An 11,324-nucleotide genomic window follows, 5' to 3' on the forward strand; every position below is an offset into this window, starting at 1 on the left:
GAGGATGGTGACAATGAAGATGAAGTTTGCGCCATCTTTGTGACGCATGGCCAGACTTACAACAATTGGGTTGCTGTTGATATTCCTGTTATTGTTCACCTCTCTAAGTAATTTTTTTTTCATTTAAAAAAAATCCTTCTCCTATGCCTAGGGGAGAAGTGAATATTGTTTGGCATTTCAGTTATCATCAATAAAATGCAATTTTATTCATTCACATCTATGATGTTTTATTTTTACTTTTTGCTTTTCGGAAAATGGTAATCACAAAAAACATAAATAAATAAATGATAATTGTCTATCTGCATAATATTTGGTCATAATTCACTTCTCTAAAATCAAAATATCAAATCATTATGCAGGTTGGTTCCCAAACCCATTGAATACAATGATCCTACTCCCTCTCCAAACTTTGATTTTCTTCTGTTTGAGGTTGAGGAAGAGACTGGTGATGAAGAAGTATCTGATGAATTATCTTGTCTACTTGAGCAAGAGGAAAAGCCATTCAGCCGTTTGAATAGCAGATTGAGCTAGTCAACTTGGGTTCCAAAGATGATGTGAAGGAAGTTAAGATTGTGAATCAACTATGTCCAGAGGCTAAGAAGGGGTTGATTGATCTTCTTCGAGAATATTCAGATGTTTTTGCTTGGTCCTATCAAGATATGCCTGGGTTAGATTATGAGATTGTGGAGCAAAGGTGGCCGTTGAAGCTAGAATGCCCGTCGGTCAAGAAGAAGTTAAGGAGAAGTCATCCTGATATGGCAGTGAAGATCAAAGACGAGGTACATAAACAAATTGATGTTGGTTTCCTTGTTACCGTTGAGTATCCGCAGTGGGTGGCCAATATTGTGCCTGTTCCGAAGAAGGATGGAAAAGTTCGTATGTGTGTTGATTATAGAGATTTGAACAAAGCTAGTCCAAAAGATGATTTCCATCTGCCACACATTGATATGTTGGTAGACAATACAACTAAATTCAAAGTCTTTTCGTTTATGGATGAATTTTCCGGTTATAATCAAATCAAGATGGCACCCGAAGATATGGAGAAGACCATATTCATTACGCCCTGGGGAACATTTTGTCATAGAGTGATGCTTTTCAGTTTAAAGAATGCTGGTGCAACATACCAGAGAGCCATGACCACTCTTTTTCATGATATGATGCATAGAAAGATCGAAGTCTATGTTAATGATATGATCCCCAAATCGATTGATGAAGAAGAACATGTTGAGCACTTGTTGAAGTTATTCCAACGTTTGAGAAACTACAAACTCCCCTTGAATCCCAATACATGTACATTTGGTGTTTGTTCTGGTAAGTTGTTGGGATTTATTATCAGTGAGAATGGTATTGAAGTTGATCCGGCCAAGGTGAAAGCATTACAAGAATTTTTTTTCTTGAAAATGAAAGATTGTGATGAACCATTGCTTGAAGAAGGGCCAAAACCTGGTTCCCATTGGGGCATGGAATTTGATGGAGCTATTATTCAATATGGTAATGGCATTGGAGCAGTGATTATTACTCCTCAAGGCACTTTGTAGCGGTAAATTCATGATCATCAAGCTATGGATAAGCTAGACATCAAATAACAAGAGTCGCCACCATACTTTTATTGTTTCCAAGGGAAAAGGGAAAAGTACGAACAAAACCCACAAATAAAAAGCTTTCAAATCAAAACTAATAACATGCCAAAGATTACAGGTAAGGGGGTTGGTTACACAGAGGGAAGGTGTTAGCACCCAAAGTGTCATAGGTACTCCTAGGGGGCCCTTTTTTGTGTGCATATGTGTTTTTATACAAATGTTGTTTGAAAACAAATATAATGGGGGGATGAGAAAAGAATTCATTAATTATATTTTTGTGTTTGACAAGACCTTCGGACTTGTGCCTACGTACCAACATGAAAATGAGGGAACAAAACCTCGTAGTTCGTGGTAAAAATTTCAAAGTGGATGCATTGCTTTTTAATCAAAAATTAGGTTTGAGAGGTGCAAAGGCCTAAAAATGGTTTGAATAAGTTAGTTCTTTTTGGCTTTTGAATATTTTAAGTCAAGTATAATTAAGTTTACTTACAAGCTTGATTTAGAAAAGAAGTTTAAAAATGCAATGACATAAGGCCAAAGTTTCTAGTTTGCAATATAGTCCAAGTTTAGAAAAAAAGCACAACAAAAGAAGTTTTTTAAAAGGAGTAAGAGATTTTGAAATTAAAGAAATGGGGAGGAAATGAAGTGACTAATCCTAAGCACAAATTAAAAAGTTAAGAGTTGAAAAGATCAGACTCATGGATTGCAATCCAATAGACAAGAATGTCATATAGAAACCGAAATTCCCTTGGAAATTATAATCAAGCAACAAACAATGCACAAAATATCAACATGAAGAGCAAGGCATCAAATAATGATAGCCACATACAAGTTTAGCAACTCCATGATCTTCCTCAAATTTGCCCATGTAGTAGATGAATTCCACAATGCATAAATCACAAGTTCAAAATAACAGCTTCACAATGATCATGTTGCAGATGAACTCAAATGGATCTTCAATGATGTATTAGATGAAGTTCGAAATTACAAGAACTTGGTTTCATAAAAGTTGGCATTGGGCAAGTCCTTTGCATAGGGAGAGTTTCCTAAATTCTAAGTCCAATTGTCTCAGATCAAACCAACAGTCCACACAAGATATTTTTCAGGGTTTTTGTTCTTATTATGTACATTAATGGTCAAAGGGCACACAAGCGAGCACAATATACACAAACACAATATATCACAAAATATGGTCCAAGTGGACAAAGTGAAAATGACATTAACATAAACAATTAGAATGGTATGAATAATCGCAAATGAATAAAGCTTAAAAATAAAGTGCATTAAAATAAATGGCTTGAAATTAAATGTTAGTTGTTAATGAGTAAGAAGTTAGTATTGCTTTTGCTTTTGTTTTAAGTCATTCTTTGGAGAACACTTAACTCACTTATCACAACTATTTGAGACCGGGAAATAGAATTTTGGTGTTAATGGATGTTAGAGACATAGTATGATGAACTATGCTCATGAAACCTACCACACACAAAAAGAATATGCAAAAGTGGGGGCCTAAATTCATCCATACTTATGTTGATTTTGCAATTAACTAGCCTTAGGATATAGAGATATTATAGGTCCATGACATGAATGTATAAATAAGGGGAATGAGATGAAGAGGGAGGGGAAATGGATCAAACTCAAATTGGACAAAGGAGGTCTTTTACCAAATTAAGATCATTAATTCATTTTGGGAGATGGAATGTACATTCCATCAATCCCCTAAATCCAATGATCTTAACTTAACAAAGTCAAATCAACCTTGATCAAGACCCAACAACACAAGTCAAACTTACAAAGTCAATAAAAATGGCTCTACATAATTATTTCGCATTTATTCAATTAAAAATACTAAAAATAATGCATTAAATTAAATATGGTTGGTCAATTTCCTAAAACCTCATCAAAATACCAAAGAAATGGCCATGAGATTTATCATAGGTCAAACAAGGTCAAAGGACCTTGGAGAAAATTTTTCAGAATTTTTGGAAACTTAAAAGTATTTTTAAACAATTAAAAATATTCATAAAATCAATTAAATCATGAAAAATATTAATAATGATCCAAAAAATAATTTTAATTCAAAATATAAAAGGGGATTTTATTTAAATATTTTTGGTGAAACTCTCATATTTTTTGGATCAATGTTAAAATTAATATGAATTAATGAAAATCTAACAAATAAGATGAAAATCAGAAATTACAAAAATACGTGGACCACTTGATCTGCCTCACTAATTGAGGTGGCAGAGCAATTGGTTGAGCGCGCGCATTCTACAATGCACCTGAGTCAACTAATCACACACATGGTAATCAGTATATACACTCAAGATTAAAACATTTTGAAATGGATCAATCGTTCTGAACCGTGCCACCTCACCACCGGAGCAAATCTCCAGTCACCTTCTCATGCGAGCCTCGCTGGACTGGTTCAATCATCACCATGAATTAAATGAAAAAGGAAGACATGATCTTAAATAAAAGATGCGTAGATCACGAATCTGACCTCAATTTTAACTAACTCCAAATATATTGAAAGATATGTAAAGTTGAATTTTGAGGTGTGTCAACTGAGTTGCTTCGATTTGACCTCAAAGAAACTCAATCTTCTTGCCTACATTGGTAGGACTTCAGAAAACCAAAGATCCAAGAGAATTGATGAGAATTGAGTGAGAATCGAAGAGAAGAAAAAATTTGTAAATACCTGTAAGACCCTAATTTTGACCCTAAGATCCCTCATGGCATCATATCATTGCTCATTGCATTGCCTCAAGGATCATAGCACGTGTGGCTCCTTAACCCTTTGGTTGGGACTTGTGTGAGTTGGTTTGAGACCACCAAGCATGCTTGTATTGTATATTCTTGCTTTTCATATTTTTTTTTACTAACCAAAAGCATAAAAATATGTCATTAACTCTTTTGGTTTTGAAGCTCAAGTGATCACATGTGCCCTTGCTCTTAGGAGGCTCCCATGCTCATTGAAATGGCTAGATGAAGATGGAAACAAGCATGACAATGGTTCCCAAAGCTCTCAATCATCATATATGTCTCCCAAGTATCTCAATTTGTCAATTTGATCAAAATAACTCAAAGGGCTTGAGGCTTGTTTCCCAAGGAAACCCTAATTCAATTGTGCATTGACTGTGCCTTGCTCCTGAAGCAACCTCAACCTAAGATCAAACTTAATCAAGGGAAGTTATTACATTAATTATTTTATGCATATATGAGCCTATGTGAGTATCCTTAATCGTTCATTCATCAAGATTTGAAGTCTGGCTTTGAGAAGTTGACCAGTCAAGTCATCTGACTAAACTGAGGATCCCTGAGACCTAACTTTTGATCTGTTTGTCAAATGAAGATGACCCCAAGAGTAAACATGTTCTTAAGAACCATATTAACAACTTTCATGTTCATAAAAAATTCATTTGAAACATGGAAGGTCATCATTCATTTCAAAACATTATAGGTCATTTTGATTGAAACCCTAATTTTGGGTCAACTTCCCAAGGACCTAACTTCTTAAATTTTTATTATTTTGAGGTGATACCAATTGCATTGGAAAGCTTAATACGTACACTTAAAATGTTATGTTGGACAAAATTTCATAATCCTAAAAGAAACACATATGATAATACAAAACATTATAAGTCACTTTAGACCAAAACCATTGAATGTGAAAAATGTCCAACTTCAAGTGCCCATAACTTTCTCATAAAAATTCCAAATGATGCAAAATTTGAGTCTAAATTGATCATGTTCAAAATATATAAAACTTTTATGTTGGAGGTGTTTCCATTTGAGGCATGCATCATTTAAACAGAAGGGCTTAAAGTTGGTCACTTTTGGGAAAAGTTTTCAAAGGGAACTTATACATGTTTTGTACCTCAAGCTTCAAGGCTAGTTTTCACAAATTTCCAAACTCCAAATGGATTTTTGTCCAACATATATTTTGTTCCTTATGTCAAGACCTTTCCAACCATTACTCATATGCCTATGTTTGGATTTTCTATGTCGGTCTTTCGAAGAGGTGAACACAGGGCTAATTGCAATTCAAATGGAATCTTCATGCACAAGCAAACACAGGGCTAATTGCACGTCCATTTCACTTCAGAATGGTATTAGCTTGCAAATTCACTTATGTTTGGGCCTCACATGCGCTGTACAGGCCCATGCATGGAGGACCCAAAGCTTCATGCACACGAGATTTTTTCCCTCTTTGCTTGCAGCTCAGCTATAAATAGAAGCCTTGGCTCATTCAAATCTCAACCTCAAGGCAACCTGAAACTCTGCTGAAGTGAAACAAAAGCCATACTTAAAGGAATTCTGGTTTTTATTTTTTTAATTTTAAACTTGAATTTCTACACAATTAGTTGATCTTCAAGTTCCAATTCCTAAGCCTTGCATCATCATCATCTCCTCATCAAAGTGGAAGCAAGAGTTTGAGCAGATCATGATATTTAAAGATGCACTTCAAAGGTTTATCATCTAACTGTTTTCATCTGAATCTCATCATATAATATGAATTGCTTGTGTTCAAACTGTTTTCTGAAGTCCTCGAGCAAGAGGCAGGCCAGTGGTGGTCTTGATTTTATATTTTGAAGCATTTCAGTTTGCACACCTTGAATTTCAAGCTCAGATTTCTCACTTGATAGAGATCTTGAGGACAATCCAAGGTCACAGGGGTGACGTACATCACCTCAACTTCATTTTGGTACCTGGCTCATGCATTTTGGTTGAGGTTCAAAAACCTGCAACTGGTGGCCGGAGTTGGTTGGTCCACCGGAGAAGATGGTGGTTTCCACCACCATCCCCACGTGGTTGAACCTAGACCCTTGGATGAGGCTCCGACGTTATAATCTCAGTCATGCATTATGTTTACTTATTTTAATTGAGTGTGTCACGCGCTTGACTGTGGACTATGATGGAAGCGCGCCTCTGAGCCATTGGATGTGTCCACGTCAATTAATGAATTCCATCCTGCGCTCCTGGTTTTTTCATATTTTTCTAATTTCTGTTTTATTTTCTTTTATTCCATTTATTTTTAAAAATTCATAACTACTTTATTTGGAATCAGAAAAATATGAGACCAACACTAAAAAAATTCTTGAAAAATCTAGTTTCATAATCTGATTTTTAATTATTTTTGTGACTTCATTTAAAGTTTTTTGTGAATTATTTTGTTTTTAATAGTTTTTAATTCATTTTAAATACTTTTTGATATCCAAAAATTCCAAAATATTTTCTTAACACATATGAATCATGATGTGTCTATGAAAATATTCTCATCGTTTTCTTAATTGATTTGAGATTTATTTGAGATTTTAATTCATTTGTGTTATATTTTATTGCTTTTAATTGATTTTAAAATAGTTTATGTTTTCAAAAAATGTTGAGAAATTTTTTCAAACCTTTGTTGATCATGTTAGACCTATGATGATTCAATTGGACTTGTTGAAGTTGTTTGACTTTGTTGACTTCTAATCTTCATTTCTCTTCTGTTTTACATTGGTTGATGATGATTTAATTCACATTTGATCATTGTGTTTTGATTATGTTATTTGAATTCTCCCTTTATTTCATTTCATCTTCATCTTCTTCTTTTTATTTTGGCCAATGAGTTAATGATTTGTGGTTAGTCTTGACATATGAGAGGCTTAACCTTCTTTGATCCAAATTAAGTTCAACTTGATCAAAGATGAAGTGAATTGCTTTGTGTCCAAGATAGGTTGCTTCTTGGTCAAGCAAAAAACCTAAAATCCATACAAGGATCTCCTTCTTTTCTTTTGGCATGGCAAGTTGTAGGAGCTTGGCTTACTAGTCATGATCTCTAACTTGTGTTTATTTGCCTATAGTTTTATTGACCGACCTCAGATAGGTGTGACTACTACATTAGTCCACTTACAATTTCTTAACATAGCGCTAAATTGTCTTATGACACACTAACATTAAGCATTAACTACTAACTTTAATTCAAGCATTTAATTCTTGCAATTTACTTTAATGCAATTTACTTTCTTGCTCATTTATTCATATTGCTTTTCCCTTTTCTCACTTGAGCACATATTTTATGTTTATGTCATTTTCCTTTTGCTCATTTGAGCTCATTATTGTATATAAATATATTGTTGCTTTGTGTTTGTTTTGTCTTTGTTTGTGTGAACCCAATGCAAAAAGGAGAAAGGACTTAGAATTAGGACCTTACCTATGCTTAAAGGAGTTCAAGAGTAACTAGGCCTCATGCCTTTTGAATGCTAAACTTGTTGAAGAGCAACTAGGCCTCATGCCTTTAGAATGCTAAATCTTAAAAGTTGACTTCAATGGACCCCTAATCTAAACTCATTCTTTGTCCATTTCTCTTATTGTATTGTGAACCTTTTGATTGTTTGTTCTTGTGTGATACGGATTCCAAACTTGAGATAGTAAGAAGGACCATTGTCATGAATAGCCAAGTTAAGAGAGACAAGCCAAATGGAGATCCTAGGAGCTTGAATATAATATTTGTTTTGATTGCTTGAGTTGAATGCTAAGTTTAAAGGAAAGGAGCCTCTTGAATCATCTTTATGATCTCAAGAAAGGGAACTCCAAGGGTTTTATCTCTTCTCTTATCTTTGCCTATTTAGGACTAGCCCTTCTCTTTTTCTCTCCACTCTAACCCAAGTCAAACTCATTTTGTGCTAACATTGACATTGTTTTAAAATTAGAAACCTAGGCCTTATGCCTTTGATTTTTTCAAACTTTTTTCATTAATACTCATCATGAATGAACCTTCAGTCAACTTTGACCTCATTTTGTGAATACTTCTAACTTGTAAATATAACTCACTCATGTTATTTTTGTGGTTCCAATGGCCACCTTTGTTAAAATCGTTTTTCATAATCATTAGCCATAGGTTTGAGTTATCATAGTCGTTGATGTAAACCTCACTTTATCCTTAGTGATTGGACTATAAGTATTCCATACTTATTATAGGGTGGATCCCTCACTAGTAGGTTAAAGCTCTCCTCACATGGTGGATTGTTGGTTTAGGTTGAGTTGTCTCTCTTTGATAACAAAAGACCTTAAGGCTTTTGATCAAATCAATTCATCAATATATCTTTGTGATTTTTACCCCGAACTACAAGGTTTTCATCCTACCTTTTATGATGGTACGTAGGCAATGGGTTCATCCATTCAAAAAACAAATTGTAAATATAATGTATATTCTTTTATCATCCCCTCAATCTTGTTTGCACAAATATTTTCACAAATACCAACCTACAATACACACTTGCAAAAAGGGATCCCTTAGAGTACTAAGGATGTTTTGGGTGCTTAAAACCTTCCCATTTCATAACCAACCCCCTTACCCAGATCTCTAACATCTTTATTAGTTTTTGATTTGATAAAACTTCTTACTTGGTTTTTGTTCTCTTTCCAACCTTTCCTTTGGATAAATAGAAGTGCGGTGGCGACTCGAATTGTATGCTTACTTTTGATTTAGTCAATAAATCTAAAGGTAACGAATACCCCGCTACAGAAAAGTGGCGACTCTGCTGGAGATAATTTGTCTTCCTAGTGGGTTTAGCCTACTTTTTTCTTATTGTCTTGTATGTTTATATTTATTTGTGACATATTTTTGTGCAAATTTGGGATGACTGTATCATTTGTAATGTGTGAATTGCTTGATATATCAATTGCTTGTGTTCTTGGTGGTCTCTTGTGAGATGAGTTCTATACTCGAACTCGAGTGCACCTATGATAGGAGAATGTCATAGTATTATTGACTTGTGTGGAGTTATTCCTTAGCAAGTTGACTTGCAAGCCCATTCACTTGGTGGAGGTCTTGTTGGGATCAATAATGTCACACGAGTAGTCGTGGTTAGGAATTACTCTTTCCAATATATACCTTAGAAGCCCAGGACCTTAGATTACCTAGCCCACCTTGGCCTATTTTAGGATGTAGTGCGAAGGTCGTTCAAGTGTAAGATTTGATACGATTGTTACGCGATATTACACTCATAAGAGTCTCTCTTGAGAATATTTTTGGAATACGAGTAGTCGTTTTATCCGATAATATCCGAAAGATGAGATGATGACTATGGGGACCTCCTTTAAAACATGATTGTCAGATTTCACCATATTACACTACCTTTGGGTGGTTCTTAACCGAGACTCCATGCTCGTGACTTGCAACAAACCCTTGATTCGCGGTTGATCTGTTCTCGTATATCCTCAATACCAATGGAACTTGGGTGTTGATAAGGTGTAAACCATAATCCACCAAAATGGATGATTGATATCGAGGATGACTTGAGCCATCTCGTGACCTTTGTGTGGTGTGACTTCCTTGATCATTGAGTGTGATTTTTGCATCTATGCATTCATGCATTCATACACGTCCATATCATCAACAATGAGAAAATTTTCAAGGAACTTAAGAGGTCTATTTGCAAATTTTCAGACATGGATAAGCAAAGAAGGAATACGATGAAGTACAGTTTCAGACAACCCGACTTGAAAGAGTTAAGGAGTTTGACATCTTATGTATTAGATCCCTTGGAGTTCAAAGCTCGCCATGGAAAGCTTCTGTCTATTCTTGCTACTCAGGTTGATGAAGGTCTGATGAGTGTGTTAGTGCAGTTCTACGATCCTTTGTACCGTTGCTTCACTTGAGGAGTATCCCTCTCCTATGGGTATACCTATTCTGGATCAGTTGTCGTTCAGTGGTTTGGAGAAGGTTCCTTCTTCCCAAGAGATTGCTGATCTGCTTCACATAGATGTATCTGACATTGTTGTTCATATGACTACCAAAGGTGGAATTCAAGGTCTCCCATCTGATTTTCTCATTGCCCAAACTACTTTGTTTGGGAAGGCCATGAGTGAGGACGCCTTTGAGGCCATATTTGTACTTCTCATCTATGGGCTAGTGTTATTCCCCAACATCGACAATTTTGTGGATGTGAACGCTATTAGGATTTTCTCTACTCTTAATCCCGTTCCGACTCTGTTGGGTGACACTTATTTCTCTTTGCATATGAGGAATGCAAATGGTGGTGGATCCATGTGAGTTGCCTGCCTCTGTTGTACAAGTGGTTTATTTCTCACTTGCCTCAAACGCTCGCCTTCAAGGAGAACAAGGGAGGTCTACGGTGGTCTACGAGGCTTATGTCTCTCACTTATGATGATATCTTTTGGTATAACTGTGTGTATGATGGTGTCCAGATTATTGAATCTTGTGGTGAATTCTCCAATGTGCCTCTTCTTGGTACATGTGGTGGGATTAACTACAACCCTATTTTGGCACGCCGTCAGCTTGGGTTCCCCTTAAAGGGTAAACCTAACAACATTTTGTTGGAATGTGTGTTCTTTCAAGAGGGTAAAGATCCCCAGAACTTGAAGGTCAGGATGGTCCGCGCCTGGCGCAAGATTCATAAGAAGGGAAGGAAAGAGCTTGGTCCGAAGAATTGTATTTCTTTGGAACCGTACACCTCTTGGGTGAGGAGGAAAGCTTTTGAGTACCGCATGCCATATGACTATCCGAGACCTACCCCTATGGTTATGGTTGGGCCTTCAACCCTCCCTAACCAAGGATTAGAGGAGTTGAGAGATGAAGACCGTTCTCGTGCTTGGGTTCGTGAGAGAGAGGAACTACTCCAACAACTCAGAGATAATGATATAGTGATAGAGTTTTTGGAGCATCAGGTTATCGATGAGCCTGATGATGTGGTTACTTCTCTTCTTCCTCATCCATCCATGTTTTTGAAGAGG

Source organism: Lathyrus oleraceus, chromosome 5 (genome assembly GCF_024323335.1).
Source record: "Lathyrus oleraceus cultivar Zhongwan6 chromosome 5, CAAS_Psat_ZW6_1.0, whole genome shotgun sequence".
NCBI lineage: Eukaryota > Viridiplantae > Streptophyta > Magnoliopsida > Fabales > Fabaceae > Lathyrus > Lathyrus oleraceus.